The sequence below is a fragment of the Sus scrofa genome, chromosome 13, assembly GCF_054392235.1.
Source record: "Sus scrofa isolate SSC_HxYL_T2T_F1_AM1 chromosome 13, Sscrofa_HxYL_maternal_Yorkshire_Landrace_v2.0, whole genome shotgun sequence".
Classification (NCBI taxonomy): Eukaryota; Metazoa; Chordata; class Mammalia; order Artiodactyla; family Suidae; genus Sus; species Sus scrofa.
This window is the reverse complement of record NC_139395.1, coordinates 55,615,162-55,628,595: the sequence shown is the minus strand read 5'-3', so window position 1 is coordinate 55,628,595 and position 13,434 is coordinate 55,615,162. Positions and strand designations below refer to the sequence as shown.

The window sequence follows — 13,434 nt, the reverse complement described above, 5'->3', positions numbered from 1 at the left end:
GGAAAAAGTATATTATGATTGTAGCCTTCAAAAAAGCTGGCATACTAAAATTTTATTCAAGAATATCAAACCAAATTTCAAATGATCTCACAGGAAAGGAAGTAACAGTTCACATGCTAGCTTATCTATACATTATACACTGTCTTTCATTAACATGGGCCATATACTCCTCTTCCTGACTAAGCAAAATCCTCCCATCTGCACTCTAAGTCTCATTCTCTTCTTCCTTTAAAGGCATCACACAGTGATTATTCTTTGTCTTGTCTGTATCTTCAAAATTCAAGCATCTCCCATTGGGAACAAACTGTAAAAACTCTCTGTAAACTGCCCTAACAATGTAGCTGTTGTAGTTCCTCTACTTCCTTCACTGCCAAATTTTTTAATTGTTGCCTTTGTGTGCTAGCACCACTTCCTTATTTGCCAATCACTTCTCAATCTCTGGAATCTGGCTTCTGCATGAATGGCTTTACGAAAGTAATCTTGCAGAGGTCACTGTTGATCTTTGTATTACTTTTCATTTTAGAAGCACAGATTTGCTGACCTACCCCTGTTTATTGTCTCTTTTACACAATCAGTAGGAGTATCACCAAATACAGGCAGTCTTTCTCCTACTTTTTTTTAACTGCTTCATTTTTACCCTCTACCCATCTCTTAGATGCCATTTCTCCCTGGCCATCTTTACTATTTGCAATCATCTTAGTTTTACTTACCATTTATATTTTAATAACTCCTATTTCTGTATCTCTGACCCAAATCTCCATCAAGGGCTTTAGAATCATGTATCTGTCTATTTGATATCTCCAATCGTATGTCTCATAGGAACCTCAAATTTAGTCCATCTGAATTTAATTCATAATATGCTCTTCCTCTTGAATGGCTCCACATTCACCAGTTATCTGAGCAATAAACTGTGACATAATACTTGAGGCCTCCCTTTTCCTTATGTCTGTCACCCAGTCAACCATCAAGCAGGGTCTTGTGACCCAAGCCATTGTTTTAGCAGCAATAAGAAATCACTTAAGGACATTAAGCAGTGAAGGGAGAAGATCGTATTTGTATGTTAGAAAGATTACTCTAACTAAAGAAGGGAGGATGAAGTGGAGGTAATCACAGAGAGGAAATTTTTTTGACCTAAACTGAGGAAGAAACCATGGGGGAAATGATACTTTAATGGATGTTATATGTCAAATATGAAAACAAAAACAATGAGGAAGAATGTTTCTTTTTAAAGCAATTGTTAAACTAAACATACTAGAAATATTTCTTCCCACTGCATCATCTCTTTAGAAAACACTGCCCCCTTATAGCCCTGTTTACACCATATAACCTTGTACTATCCCCTCTTTGCCCTATCCTACATTGACAGTATCACCTATGGATACTTTACTTCAGAAAAACCTTGGGAGATGGGATTAAAATGGCAGAATAGAAGGAGTGGAACTCAACTTCTCTCCTAAAAACAACAAAATTCACAACTAAAGGCAGAGCATTCCTCACCCAAATCCACTGGAAACCTTAAAAAAGACATCCTACTACAGAAGAAAAAAAGGAGGACACATCAAGAGGTAGGAGGGGCAATTTCATGATATAAACAACCCCATACCTCCCGGGTGGGAAGCCCCAGACTGGAAACTAACTGGTTCACAGAGACTCACCTACAGGAGTGAGAGTTCTGAGCCCCACATCAAACTCTCATCTGTAGGGATCTGGTACTGGGAGAAAGAGCCCCTGGAGCATCTGGCATTGAAGGTCAGTGGGACTGGTGCACAGGAGCTCCACAGGACTGGGGGAAATGGAGACCCCATTCTTAAAAGGCGCACACAGACATTCACATGCACTGGGTCCCAGGGCAAAGCAGAGTCTCCATAGGAATCTGGGTCAAACCTGACTGCAGTTCTCGGAGGACATCCTGGGAAAACAGGGGTGAATGCAGCTTGTTGTGAGGGAAGGACACTGAAAGCAAAGCTCTTGGGAATATGCAGCAGCCTGTGCCTTTCTTTGGAGGTGGCCATTTTGGGAAAATCTGGCCCAACCTGTCAGCATCAGCACTGAGAAGCCCCATGGCAAACAACAATCCAGGTGGGATAACAGCCCCGCCCCTCAGTAAACAGGCTGCCTAAAGACCCCTTAGGCACACAGCCACCTCTAATCTCACCTAGAGACTAAGCCCCACCCACTAGAGGGATGAGAATCAGTTCCACCTACCAGTGGGTAGGCATCAGCCCTCCCATCAGGAAGCTTACAGCAAGCCCCCATACTGACTTCAGCCACAAGGGGGGCAGACACCAGAAGGAAGAGAGGCTACAACTCTATTACCTGTAAAAAGGTCACCACACCAAATACCTATCAAAATGAAAAGATAGAGAACTATAACTCAGATGAGGGAGAAAGGAAAAACCCCAGAAAATCAGCTAAGCGAGGAGGAGATTCTCAGCCTCCAGGAAATAGACTTTAGACTGTTGATGCTGAAGATGATGCAAGACATTGGAAATAAACTGGAGGCAAAGATGGATAACTTTCAGGAAACACTGAGCAAAGAGATACAAGACATAAAACTTAAACAAGAAGAGATGCAAAATATAATAACTGAAATAAAAAATTCACTAGAAGCAGACAACAGCAGAATACAGGAGGCAGAAGAATGAATAAGTGAGGTGGAGGACAGAAATTACGGATGTGGAACAGAAAAGAGAAAAAAGATTGAAAACAAATGAAGAGAGTCTCAGAGAACTCTGGGACAACATTCAATGCACCAACATCCGTATTATAGGGGTGCCAGAAGGAGAAGAGAGAGAGAAAGGGACAGAAAAAATATTCCAAGAGATAATAGCTGAAAACTTCCCTAACATGGGAAAGGAACCACTCACTCAAATCCAGGAAGCACAACAAGTACCATATAAAATAAACCCAAGGAGGAACACCCCAAGACACATATTAAGCAAACTGACCAAAATTAAAGACAAAGAGAAAATCTCAAAAGCAGCTAGGGAAAAGAAACAAACAACATACAAAGGAACCACGATAAGGTTGTTGGCAGATTTTTCAGCAGAAACTCTGCAGGCCAGAAGGGAGTGGCATGATATACTTAACGTGATGAAGGGAAAAAAAACTCCAACCAAGATTACTCTACCCAGGAAGCCTCTCATTCAGATTTGAAGGAGAAATCAAAAGCTTCACAGATAAGCAAAAACTGAGAGAATTCAGCAACACTAAACCAGCTTAACAACAAATACTAAAGGAACTTCTCTAGGCAGAAAACAACAAGAGAAGAAGGAAAGAAAAAAAAGCAACAAAAACAAATCCAAAGCAATTAATAAAATGGCAATAAGAACATACATAGCAATAATTACCTTAAATGTTAATGGACTAAACCCCCCAACCAAAAGATATAGACTGGCTGAATGGGTACAAAGACAAGATCCATATATATGCTGTATTCAAGACACCCACTTCACTTCTAGGGACACATACAAATTGAAAGTGAGAGGATAGAAGAAAATATTTTGTGCAAACGGGGATCAAAAGAAAGCTGGAGTAGCAATATTCATACCAGGCAAAATAGACTTTAAAATGGGACAACGAAGGACATTACATAATGATCAAAGGATCAATCCAAGAAGAAGATATAACAATTTTAAATATCTACACACCCAACATAGGTTCACCACAATATATAAGGCAACTGCTTACAACCTTAAAAGGACAAATAGACAATAACACAATAATAGTGGGGGACTTTAACACTCCACTTACAGCAATAGACAGATCATCCACACAGAAAATTAATAAGGAAACACAGGCCCTGAATGATGCATTAAACCAGATGGACTTAACAGATATTTATATGACATTCCGTCCAAAAGCAACAGAATACACATTCTTCTCAAGTGCACATGGAACATTCTGTAAAATCGATCACATCCTGGGCTACAAATCCAACCTCAGTAACTTTAAGAAAATTGAAATCATATCAAGCACCTTTTCTGACCACAACGCTATATGACTGGAAATCAACAACAAGAAAAAAACTGCAAAAAAACACAAACACGTGGAGACTAAACAACATGCTAGGAAGCAACCAATAGATCACTGAAGAAATCAAAGAGGAAATTAAAAAATACCTAGAAGCAAATGACAACAAAGATACGACACTCCAAAACCTATGGGATGCAGCAAAAGCAGTTCTAAGAGGAAAGTTTAGAGCAAAACAAGCCCACCTCAGAAAATAAGAAAAAGCTCAAATAAACAAGCTAACTTTACATTTAAAGTAGCTTGAGAGAGAAGAACAGACAAGACCTAAAGTTACTAGAGGGAAAGAAATCATAAAGATCAGAGCAGAAATCAATGAAATAGAAACCAAGAAAACCATAGAAAAGATCAATGAAACGAAAAGCTGGTTTTTTGAAAAGATCAACAACATTGATAAACCCTTAGCCAGACTTATCAAGCAAAAAAGAGAGAGGACTCAAATCAAGAAAATTAGAAATGAAAAAGGAGAAGTAACAACAGACATCACAGAAATACAAAGGATCATAAGAGACTACCACATGCAACTACATGCCAATAAAACGGAAAACATAGAAGAAATGGACAAATTCTTAGAAAAATACAATCTTCCAAGACTACACCAAGATGAAACAGAAAAGATGAATGGACCAATCACAAGAACTGAAATTGAAACTGTGATTTAAAAACTTCCAACAAACAAAAGTCCAGGATCAAATGGCTTCATAGGCGAATTCTATCAAACATTTAGACAAGAGCTAACACTTCTCCTTCTGAAACTATTTCAAAAAATTGAAGAGGAAGGGATACTCCCAAACTCACTCTATGAGGCCACCATCACCCTGATACCAAAACCAGACAAAGACACCACAAAAAAAGAAAACTACAGGCCAATTTCATGATGAACATCAATGCAAAAATCTTCAACAAGATACTAGCAAACTGCATCCAACAATATATTCAAAGGATTGTAAACCATGATCAAGTGGGATTTATCCCAGGGATGCAAGGGTTCTTCAGTATCCACACATCCATCAGTGTGATACACCACATTAACAGACTGAGGAATAAAAACCATATGGTCCTCTCAATAGACACAGAAAAAGCCTTTGACAAAATCCAACACACATTTCTGATAAAAACCCTTCAGAAAGTGGGCATCGAGGGAACCTACCTCAACATAATAAAGGCCATAGATGACAAACCCACAGCGAACATTATTCTCAATGGTGAAAAGCTGAAATAATTCCTGCTGAGATCAGGAACAAGACAAGGATGTCCACTCTAGCCACTACTCTTCAACATAGATTTGGAAGTCCTAACCACAGCAATGAAAGAAGTTAAAGAAATAAAAGGGATCCAAATTGGAAAGGAAAAAGTAAAACTATCACTATTTGCAGATGACATGATAGTATACCTAGAGAATCCTAAAGACTCTACCAGAAAACTGTTAGAACTCATCCATGAATTTGGCAAAGTCGCAGGATACAAAATTAATACACAGAAATTGATGGCATTTCTATGCAGTAACAATGAAAGAGCAGAAAAAGAAATTAGGGAAGCAATCCAGTTTACCATTGCCTCCAAAAGAATAAAATACCTAGGAGTAAACCTACCTAAAGAGATGAAAGACCTGTATTCTGAAAACTATAAGACACTGGTGAAAGAAATCAAAGATGACACAAATAGATGGAAAGATATACCATGCTCATGGATTGGAAGAGTAAATATTATCAAAATGAATATATTACCTAAGGCAATGTACAGACTGAATGCAATCCCTATCAAATTACCAAGGACATTTTTCACGAACTCAAACAAAATATTTTAAAGTTTGTTTGGAAGCACAAAAGACCCAGAATAGCCAAAAATATCCTGAAAAAGAAAAATGGAGCTGGAGGAATCAGGCTGCCTGACTTCAGGCTGTACTACAAAGCAAAAGTCATCAAAACTGTATGGTACTGGCACAAAGACAGACATATAGATCAGTGGAACAGGATAGAAAGCCCAGAATTAAACCCTCACACCTACAGCCAACTCATCTATGACAAAGGAGCCAAGAGTATACAATGGAGAAAAGACAGCCTGTTCAATCAGTGGTGCTGGGAAAACTGGACAGCCACATGGAAAAGAATGAAATTAGAACACTCCCTAACACCATGCACAAAAATCAACTCCAAATGGATTAAAGACCTACATATAAGACCAGACACTATCAAACTCTTACAGGAAAACATAGGCCAAAAACTCTCTGACATAAATGACAGTAACATCTTCTCAGATCCACCTCTTAGAGTAATGACAGTAAAAACAAAAATAAACAATTGGGACCTAATCAAACTTAAAAGTTTCTGCACAGCAAAGGAAACCCTAAACAGAACGCAAAGACAACCCACAGAATGGGAGAAAATCTTTGCAAATGAATCCACTGACAAGGGATTCATCTCCAAAACTTATAAACACCTTCTGTAGCTCCATACCAAAAAAACAAACAACCCCATCAAAAAATGGGAAGAGGATCTAAACATACAGTTCTCCAAAGAAGACATGCAGATGGCCAAAAAACACATGAAAAGATGTTCAACATCACTCACTATCAGAGAAATGCAAATCAAAACCACTATGAGGTACCACTTTACACCAACCAGAATGACCATCATCAAAAAGTCTACAAACAATAAGTGCTAGAGAGGGTATGGAGAAAAAGGAACCCCAGTACACTGTTGGTGGGATTGTAAATTGGTGCAACCACTGTGGAAAGCAGTATGGAGATTCCTCAGAAAACTAAACATAGAACTACCATTTGATCCAGCAATCCCACTCTTAGGCATCTATCCAGAGTAAACCACAACTCACAAAGACACATGTACTCCGATGTTCATTGCAACACTATTTACAATAGCCAAGACATGGAAACAACCTAAATGTCCATCGACAGAGGAGTGGATCCAGAAAATGTGGTACATATACTCAAAGGAATATTACTCAGCCATTAAAAGGAACGAAATACCAGCATTTTTAGCAACATGGGTGGACCTAGAAACTATCATGCTAAGTGAAGTCAGTCATACCATGAGACGCCAACAACAAATGCTTTCACTGACATGTGGAATCTGAAAAAAGGACAGACTGAACTTCTTTGCAGAACAGATGCTGACTCACAGACATTGAAAAACTTATGGTCTCTGGAGGAGACAGTTTGGGGGGTGGGGGGATGTGCTTGGGCTGTGAGATGGAAGCCCTGTGAAATCAGATTGTTATGATCATTATACAACTACAGATGTGATAAATTCATTTGAGTAATTTAAAAAAAAAAGATAAAAAGAAAAACCTTACCATAGACTAGGGTTAAGCACAGCATTTTCTACTAGATGCATTGAATGGGAATAGTCAGCATCTACTAGGTTCTTACACTAATTTGCTTATTCTGTTGAAACAATAGTGTTTATTTTTGATGAGGAATTTTTGAATACTATATACCCAAACAAAACCTCAGAGAGGAGACAATGTCTGGAAATGTGACACAATCTTTGAGGAGTTAATACCTTTTAATCAAACAATTGACTTTTTAGAAATCCTACAGAAGTTTTTTTTTATAAATAATACAAAGATTTGGAGGAGGGTGACAATGTCCACTATTGGGTTATTTACAATAGCAAATATTTTAAACAGCAAAAAGCTAGAATAACTAGATGATCAACAATAGAAGACTGCTTAAGGATATACATAAAAATATTAACAATGTCTTTTTCTATATGGTGAAACTACAGTGATTCTATTTTCCTTCATATTTTTTCAAGTTTTTTGAACTAAGTAAGCCTTTTTAAGTTAGAAACAAATAGAAAATATTAATAAAAATGTTTACTCACCATTTTAACTAACCACATAATCAATTTTGACATCAGAGTAATGGGACAAATGATATTATGTACCTGCAAAAGAAATGTATTACATCATTTATATCTGGGGGGGTTTGCCCTGAATGTTTAATTATCATGAAGAAACAATTAGATAAATCCATATTGAGAGACATTCTACAATACAATTGGCCCAAACTCTCCAAAATGTCAATGTCTTAGAAAGACCCCAATTATTCTAGATTAAAGAACCCCAAAATGGAAGTTCCCATTCTGCTCAGCAGTAAAGAGCCCAACTGGTATTCATGAGGATGTGGGTTTGATCCTTGGCCTTGCTAAAGAGGTTAAGGATCCGGTGTTGCTGTGAGCTGTGGCATAGGCTGGCAGCTACAGCTCTGATTTGACCCCTAGTGTGGGAGCTTCCATATTGCACACCTGTGGCCCTAAAAAGCAAAAAAAAAAAAAAAAAGAAAAAAAAAAAAAGAAAGAAAAATAAACTCAAAATGACATTACAACTAAATTCAAAGTATGATCCTTGATTGATCCTGCATGGAAAAAAATATTAATTTTTTTTTTTTTGTCTTTTTTAGGGCTGCACTCGAGCCATATGGAGGTTCCCAGGCTAGGGTTCTAATCGGAGCTGTAGCCATCAGCCTATGCCAGAGCCACAGCAATTCGGGATCCAAGCCATGTCTGTGACCTACACCACATCTCACGACAACACCAGATCCTTAACCCACTGAGCAAGACCAGGGATCGAACCCGCAACCTCATGGATCCTAGTTGGATTCATTTCTGCTGTGCCATGATGTGAACTCTGGAAAAAAAATATTAACAGAACTGGAGAAATCTGAGTATAGACTGGTATATCATAATATCTTATTGTTCCATATTAAATTTCTTGAATGTGATAATGAGATAATGATACAGAGATACAGTATACATGTAGTGTTATGATACATAGTGATATGTAGGAGATTATCCTTGTTCTTAGGAGATACATGCTATTATGCCATAGTAATTTAAACAATTCAGCTAAAATACATACATATACACATTTATTGTATACTAGTGTTTCTCAAGCTGTTTCTAAGGAGACTTTTCCAAATATTTTTTTTCCTAATTAATTTCCCTCTCCTTATGAAAAAAAAGTTAATTATGGTTTTAAAAAGTGCATAACATAAAATTTGCCATCTTAAACATTTAAAATGTATGGCTCAGTATTTATAATATAGTCACTTTGTTGTACAATCAATCTCCAGAACTTTCACATTTTATAAAACTGGAACTTTGTATCCATTAAACTACTTCTCATTTCTCCCTCTGCCACACATTCCCTTGCAATCACCATTCTACTTTCCAATTTTATGATTAGACTGCTCCAGATTCCTACATAAGTGAAGTTATACAATACTTGATTTTTGCAATTGGCTTATTTCACTTAGTATAATGTCCTTAAGGTTCATCCATGCTGTAGCATATGCCAGAGTTTCCATTCTTTCTAAGACTTAATAATTTCCCACTGTTTGTATATGCTACATTTTGTTTATCCATTCATCCGCCCATGGACACTTGAGTTACTTCCAACTTTTCACAACTGAAAATAATGCTGCTAAGACTATGTGTATAAAAATATTTCCCTGAGGCCCTGCTTTCAATTCTTTTGGGTATATACCTAGAAGTAGAATTGCTAGATCATATGGTAATTCTATTTTAATTTTGTGAGAAACTGCCATATTGTTTTCCATAGCTGCTGCACCATTTTACATTACATTACCAGCAGTGCACAAGTGTTCCAATTTTTCCACATCCTTACCAACACGTGCTATTTTCCACGTTGCAGTAGGCATACTAATAGGTCTAAGGCAATAGTTCATTGAGATTTTGATTTGTAGTTCCCTAAAGATTAGAGATATTGAACAGCTTTTTCATGAGCTTTATCAGCCACTTGTATACTTTCTCTGGAGAAATATCTAATCAAGTCTTTTGCCCCATTTTGAATCAGGTTGTTTGTTTTTTATTGTTAATGTAGTTGTATAAGTTTTTGTTTATTCTGAATATATACATGATCAGAATGAATGCACAGACATTACATGCTAAGCAAGACGGGGTTCTCCTTGAATGGTCTGCAGGTGGCAGCAGCAAATCACCACAGTTACCTCTGACTCCAGAGGTGGGTATGGCCTACCACCACTAGGGGTCCCCGAACAGGAACCACTTGCAGCCCCAACCACCTCAGAGGGCACCACAGAAGAGGACACGGTGATGGAAAACCAAATGTTGTTGCTCTCACTCCCCTGGGAGCACACCCACCCTGCTGCTGCCACTGCCAAAAACTCTGGACAGTGCCCAGACACTTGATCACTGTCCCTTCCCAGGAACGTATAACTAATAGCAGCCTTTGCAGCATGTCCTGTGGGGTTAAGTGGAACAAGGTGCTTCTTGCATGGGCTACAGGTGGTGGGGAAAAACCACTGCAGTTATCTCTGGCTGCAGAGGTGGGCGTGGCCTGCTACCACTACAGGTCCTTGAGCACGCACCACTTGCAGCCCCAATCACCTAAAAGACATCACAGAGGAGGGCATTTCAACTGAACACCACCTGCTGTTGCTCTCATGACCCTGGGAACACACCAGGCCTGCTGCTGCTACTGCCAAATGCCCTGGGCAGCACCCACACTTGATCACTGTCACTTCCCAGGACTCTGCAACTAGGAGCAGCCTTTGCAGCACCTCCTGCATGGGCTAAGTGGGACAGGGTGTTTCTTATGTGGTCTACAGGTGGCAGGTGCAAACCACCAGAGTTATCACTGATTCCAGGGGTCAGCAGAGCCCACTACCAGTAGGGGTCCTTGAACAGGCACCACTTGGACTCCAGTCACCTCAGAGGAGGGCACTGCAATCAAACACTATCTGTTGTTACTCTCACTCCCCTGGGAATTCACACCCTGCTGCTGCCACTGCCAAATGCTCTGGGCACCTCGCAAATCTGCCTAAGGTTCATTATCACCTCCAAGGGCCCTGCAACTAGGAGTAGCCTGTGCCACCTTCCTGCAGGTTCTTGCTCCTGTTAAGAGCCCAGCAACCAGGCACTGACTACTACCCCTACACATTGCCTCCTTCTCCCTGGAAACACACTGAGCACCCTGGGGATAAGAGCTTCTCACACCAAACAAAAAGACAGCAAATATTCAAACTCCCATGCCAAAAATAAATAGTAAGCCCCACAAAATAAAAAGGAGTGCTCTTGCATATAAGTAGCCCTTCAAGACTATAATTTGGCTTCCATAAACTCACAGAAAAATATAAGCAAAAAGAAGCTCAGGAACAATTCCCAGTTAAAAGAACAGGAGAATTCACCTGAAGCAGCAATCAATGAATGTTGAGTTCAAAAGGGAGACAGTGAAAATACTGAAGGAATTAAGGCTGAATATCAAGGAATTAAGAGCAGAGATAAAAAGTAATGCAGATTTCTTTAGAAAGAAACTAGAAAATATAATGAGGAACATAGAAAAATTAGAAAATTCATTTGCAGAGACACAAACTGAGCTAAAGGCACTAAAGAGAAGAATGAATAATGCAGAGGAATTAATTAGTGACATGGAAGATAGAATAATGGAAATCACCCAATCAGAACAGCAGACAGAAAATCAAATGAAAAAACATGAAAGCAATATAAGAGATCTATGAGATAATATAAAGCAAGCCAGTCTATACGTAATAGGAATTCCAGAAGGAGAAGAAAAAGAAAAGAGCATTTAAAAATATATTTGAAGAAATTACGGCTGAAAAATTTTCAAATCTAAAAGAAACTTAAATCAAGATATAGGAAGCACAGAGGGCCCCAAACAAGTTGAACACAAATAGGACTACATCAAGACATATTATAATAAAAATGCAAAAGTTAAAGAGAGGATCCTAGAGACAGCAAGAGAAAAACAATGCATTAATTATAAGGGAATCCCCATACAGCTGATTTCTCTGCAGAAACACTACAGGCCAGAAGAGAGTAGCAAGATATATTCAAAGTTTTGAAAGGAAAAAATTTGCAGCCTAAAGTACTCTATCTAGCAAGAATATCATTTAAAATAGAAGGAAAAATTAAGAATTTCTCCAACAAACAAAAGCTGAAAGAGTACAGCAATATTAGAATACAGCAATCTTTTTTTTTTTTTTTTGTCTTTTTTTTGCCATTTCTAGGGCTGCTTCTGCAGCATATGGAGGTTCCCAGCTAGGGGTCTAATCAGAGCTGTAGCCGCCGGCCTACACCAGAGCCACAGCAACACGGGATCCAAGCTGCATCTGTGACCTACACCACAGCTCACGACAATGCCGGATCCTTAACCCGATGAGCAAGGCCAGGGATCGAACCCACAACCTCATGGTTTGTGGTCGGATTCGTTAACCACTGAGCCATGACGGGAACTCCAGAATACAGCAATCTTAAACCCATTCTAAAAGAAATACTGAAAGGGCTTCTCTAAATATAAAAAAAAAAAAAGTAAGAAGAATAGGATGGAGGAAACCACACTTGGCAAGCAATCACTTAAATAAACCAGCATACAGATCTAAAAGTGGGGGGAAAATACTGTAAAAGCAATGATAAATGCATGGAACAGCAAGAGGACAAACATGAAGATGTTAAAAAAAGACTTCAAAATCATAGAATGTGGGAAGGAAAGTAAGAAAATATAGACACTTTTTTTTCAATAATGTGTTTGAGACTATATGACTATCAGGCTAAAGCAAGCAGATATAGGAAGGGGTTAACAGACTTAAAAAGCAGGGCAATGACAAAACAAAACCAAAGATTACATTCACAAAAACTAAAGAGAAAAGTACATAAGCATAAAATAAATGGAAATCATCCAACCAAAAAAAGAAAGGAAGAAAAGAAAAACATAGAATCAACTGGAAAACAAGGTTTAAAATGGCAATAAAAACATATCTATCAACAATCACCTTAAATGTCAATATATTGAATGCTCCAATCAAAACGCACAGAGTAGCAGATTGGATAAAAAAGCAAAAACCTTCAATCTGCTGTCAACAAGAGACTCACCTTAGGGCAAAGGACACATATAGATTGAAAGTGAGGGGATGGGAAAAGATATTGCATGTCAATGGACAAGACAGGAAAGCAGGAGGTGCAATCCTCATATCAGATAAAATAGACTTTAAGATGAAGGCCACAAAGAAGGGCACTATTTAATGCTAAAAGGATCCACTGAAAAAGAGGATATTACAATCATCAATATATATGCCCCTAATATAAGAGCACCCAGACACCTCCAACAAATACTAACAGACAAAAAAGGAGAAATTTATGGGAATACAATCATAATAGGAGACTTTAACACCCCACTCACATCAATGGACAGATCCTCTAGACAGAAAGTTAATAAGACAACACAGATCCTAAATGACACAATAGAAAAGTTAGACTTGACATTTTCAGGACATTGTATCCAAAAAAATCAGAATATACATTCTTCTCAAGTGCACATGGAACATTCTCAAGAATCAATCACATACTGGGGCACAAAGCTAACCTCAACAAATTTAAGAGTATA

The 13,434-nt window shown here is 38.4% G+C and overlaps 1 long non-coding RNA gene across 4 annotated transcripts in view; it reads right to left on the bottom strand.

Annotated features, from left to right (window-relative positions):
- The window catches only part of LOC102158698 (uncharacterized), a 192,496-nt gene that overhangs the window by 169,519 nt on the left and 9,543 nt on the right, over positions 1-13,434 (bottom strand). For all 4 annotated transcript variants that reach the window (XR_014823432.1, XR_002337602.2, XR_014823433.1 and 1 more), the window contains exon 2: positions 7,875-7,937. This is a non-coding gene — a long non-coding RNA (uncharacterized LOC102158698). The remainder of the gene's footprint in view (positions 1-7,874; positions 7,938-13,434) is intronic.